Source organism: Cupressus sempervirens, chromosome 2 (genome assembly GCF_028749045.1).
Source record: "Cupressus sempervirens isolate cs-2001-9-10 chromosome 2, ASM2874904v1, whole genome shotgun sequence".
Classification (NCBI taxonomy): domain Eukaryota; kingdom Viridiplantae; phylum Streptophyta; class Pinopsida; order Cupressales; family Cupressaceae; genus Cupressus; species Cupressus sempervirens.
Window position 1 is genome coordinate 547,440,799 of NC_143119.1, and position 4,771 is coordinate 547,445,569.

Genomic DNA, 4,771 nt, shown 5'->3' on the forward strand with positions numbered 1-4,771 from the left:
GTGTCTGATTCTAATATTTGCAAACTCAATATAACTCATGGAACTCCCTCCAAATTATCCTGAACTGACAATCCAACAGTTACACTTGATTTTTTTGATGAAAAATCACTAGTTTGACTAACTGGTTCTTTCATTATAAAAAGTTGATCTTCTTTTTTCTCTATTGGTACATCTACTATTTGAAATTCATCTAGATCCATACTACTTTCATCAGCTTCCTCGTCTATTAAGTAATTTGATTGGGCAAGATTTGCCATCCATTTGTTAAACAATGAGTTATCTAGCTAGCTAAAATTCAGAATTTCTTGTTGTTTCCTCAAGATTTATTTTCCCAACTTCTTAGTTTTAACAAAATTCCTTTTAAAAGAATTGAAAACATATAAACTCAAAAAACTTCTTCAACTATTTTAGCAAGCCATATGTGGCCCCTTAAATTGATGATTTTATTCAATCTAAAACATATCAATTCATCCAGCTCTTTAGCTCACTCCTCTTTATCTTTCAAGTTATCCATAACTTTGAGTGCATCAGGGAAAAGTTCAAAAATTTCATTAAGATACTTTGAAAAGTAATTAATAATCATCCTCTACAATTAAATCCTCTCATTTTCAAAATCAAAGGTTGTTAGTTATGTCAAAGGTCTTCTCTATTTTCTCACATGAAAGACTAATTACTAAACAACACAAAAATGTGACTTCACTACCCTGTTGTTTCACTTTCTGAAAATTGGCTTCAAGAAATCTTCATTATCTTTTATCCCATTCCAAAAATTCATTAGTTTTGACAATTATCCATAAAATATAGGCCATTCAACCCTATCTACTAGATACATAATGAGGTCTCTTAATTATTTTTTATATTGGACATCCAACTCCACATGCATTGCCCATAATTTATTCTTTTCCTCCTCAAAATCTTCATCTATATATGACTAAGGTCCCTATGGGGTGGTTGGCATCTCTATAAGTGTGGATGATTGGAAAGGTTCAATTGGAGGATGAGGAGGATAAGTAATCCTGGGATTGCTATATTGTCCTTTCTACCCCACTATTTTATTCTTAAGCTCAATCCTCTTCTATACTTCTTTATTGTAAGCATCTAGAACATGTTCATATTTTTCTCGTAATTCCAATTTTTTCCTTTTCTCCTTTTTCGTAGTAGCTAATGTTAGGTTAGCTATTTCAACATTGAACTCTATGGCTTCATCATTTGTGGTATCTTCCACCCTCCTAACAATCAAGTTTCCAATCAATCCATTATCATAGAGCTGAGACCAAATTAATAAAGCAGCATGATCTTCACTAAACTTAACACCTCTAAGTCATTTTGATCCTCTTCTCAAAGACCAAATTAATAAAGCAGCATGATCTTCACTAAAATTAACACCTCTAAGTCATTTTTCTCACCTTTTCATTAGCATTTAGCTTCTTGGTGACAATATTAAAAGCCATGGCATTTGCAATATCCCAATTGGGTAAAAGAAAAACTATAGATGAACTTATCATTCTTCTTTCCTCTTCATGAGTCAAAATTCTAAATTCTTGAATCATTTTTTCCTTTATTTGATTTTTTATATTTGCCTCCTCCATTTCTAGATGCTTGGCCTTCCTCTTATTACATGTTTCTTTAAAAAATTTAATATTAGTTCTTGAAGAAAATTGGTAAAAGGCCCTTGATTTGACAAAATTATCATCTGAAAGAGATTCATGACTAACTTTTTCTACCATAAGGTATAATTATTTCCCTCTATAATTAGCAATAGTTAACTCAAGGCTAGGCATTAGAGGTTCTTGAGGGTTTTCTTCTTGCAATTCTATACCAATAATAAATACTCCCCTTGGGGATCCTAATTGTTCAATTTTCTCCTTAGTGAGTTGTCCTCTCCTATATGCAAGAGAGAATGAGAAGGTGTGTAGCCTTCTATTTGTGACATACACTTCTCTTCTATTTTTTTGTCTCTTAGGCCTTGGCTCTTCAAACCTTTCTCCCAAAATAACACTAGTTGATCCAACTATGTGTTTTCCCTTATTAGTTGCATGCTCTATGTTTCTAATTATCTAATAGTGAGACCTCCTTCGGATGACCAATTTTACTAATCCTATTGGAGGAGTAAAAACCAACTTCTTCATTACTTCCCTTGCTTTATCAAGAAAAGTATTGATGAGAAGAATATTCTTTTCATTCATTTTCTCCATAATCTTTGAAAAGGTGATCATTAATTTTCTCAATATGTCTGCTGATTTCTTTAAATCTTTTAAAGGACTATAATATTTTTCAAAACAATTAATGAATTATAAGACCCTAGAGTAGACTCTCCACTTTTCTTTTTTACTATCTTGTTCTTGGAGAGAATTCATTTCTTATTACATATTCAAGGAAATAGGATTGATGCTTATGAGTAGTAGTCCTAGCCCTCTATCTAAATATATCAAAAAATCCTTTTCTATCATTAAATCATGCATGGGAGATAGCTATTTTTTATGGGTCTAAAATTCAATACAAAAATAACCAACCACCCTTTGTGATTATAAATTGATGAGCTACTATGCAAGATGGGAAAACAGAGACTTTTGACCTACCAGTCAATTTTTCTTCTTTCAAACCACCTAGTTCCCATAACATCTTAGTTATTCCTACCTTAAGAGGTACTTGGTAGGAAAGCACATGTGGTGCTCCTTGGAATCCATACACTCTAAAATATTTTGGCATTGGATATGATATAATGTTTTCCCAATTATGGGAAACTTTCAAATGCTAGGGTTATCCATAGACCTGATGAAATCTAGCAACGCCTTGGGTTTCCTAGGATTATCTTTTAATAACATGCTCCTTAGTGTCATGCCCAAAAGTAAGGGGAAAAACAAACACACACAATTTTTTTTTGGACTAATAAAGATAATGGGGTCGACAAATGACCTTTTGATCAACTAATATTAAGCAAGACAACATGGTCAAAATAGTTTTAGGGTTTAACTATAATGGAACTAATCGTGATCAATTGTTATGACCTTAAGGATGTTCTAATTAACTAGGCCCTTACTACTAAATGAATAAATTGATCATTGTTACATCTTTAATCAATTGCTTCAGGCTTAATGTCATAAATTAACTTCTTACATCTTCATTCTAATTATGTTTTTAAAATTTTAAACCAGAATCCAACTGACCTTTAATGTACATACCATAGAGATGACAACATTATCGATTTTTTTTTATTTTTTTTTATCTACGTTTTGAATTTTTAAATTTATCACCTTTGTTCTCATAATGATCTAATTAATTAATTTAATGTTCACTATTAAAGTTGGTGACTATAACAAATTCAATGAATCTATATTTTAATCTAAACTTTATCCGAATTATCATACCTTTAAGTCCACATTAAAATTAATCTATGAAACTTGTAATAGAATTAAACTAATTAATGAGACATCAAATTTGTTTTAAATTACTATTTTCGATTTCACGTAAAAACTTTCTAAATAGAAACCAATTTAATATTCGAACATCTAACCACTATCTAATATCAACACCATTACCAACCTACAAATAACATTACTTCCTAAAACTAACAACTATAATCTAAATATAGGTTTTAAAGTAACCCTTAATTCAAAATATAACAATCTAACCTTTATTAACAAAAACTAAACTATCTTAACTTTAAGGTTTCTATGACAGTAAGCTAACCAACAAACTATAATATACTAACTATATACTACATACTAAAACATCCTAAATCAACCAAGCTTAATATGGAAGAAATACCATTTACATGAAGTCTAATTAATATCTTAGAATCTCATCTAATTCATAAAGTGATTAAAATCTAATTAATAAATCAAAAGAATCTAATCATAAAAATTTACCCACAAACAATAACACTAACTACTAAACATTACCTATACATACCCCCCCCCCCCCCCCCACTGTCCTAAACCAAGTGGTCTAGCTACCCACATTTTCCCCCCCACATCCCAATAGGCAGTGCATTGCCCTAGGTCTGTAGTATGCAGACCTGTCCCCCCTCTAAAACCTTGTGTGAGTGGGGAGAATGGAGATAGTGCTTGGGAGAAGAAGTGAAGGCATTATTGCCTTTTGCATTAAAATTTTGTTTTTGAATTTACCTTGTTCCAAGGCTCCTCAAGCCTATCCCATGCTTCCCCAAGGTACTGACACACTGACATAGGTATTTCAGTGCAGTACCATCCTTTGATTGCATGGGTAATGGATCCTATAACTAGTGCAAGTGGGGGATGTGGTGTTTGGGAGGAGGAATAAAGGTGGGGTTTAAAATTTAAGACTATGCAACATCCTTCCTTCCTTCCCAATTCGATGTGACCACCATACCTTGCTGCAAGGTTAAAGTAATTCGCCCACACCTAATCTATAATGGGATGGTGATAAAAAAAAGTACAAAAAGGGTGGAAGGAAACATTTTTTGGAAAACTTTACCAAGTTAAAAAAATTCACTTCTCCATCACTGACATGTCATAAGAATGAGATCCGAGGTAGGCCTTAGGAGTAATTCAAATTTCTTGTCAATCTTAAATTTCAGCTTGCCAACATTGATTCCAACCCATGTGCTAACTCAGATTTCAGGTGGTGTGAATGGGTTATGTTTGTTTGTCAAGACAAGCCTTTAATGCATAAAGTTTTGTTGTTGAGGGCTACAACAAGATGTACATTTAGATGTTAAATTTTTAAATTTATTTAAATTATATTCCTCTTAAGAATTTAGCAATGATTTAGTGTGAAGTTAAAAAGGGAA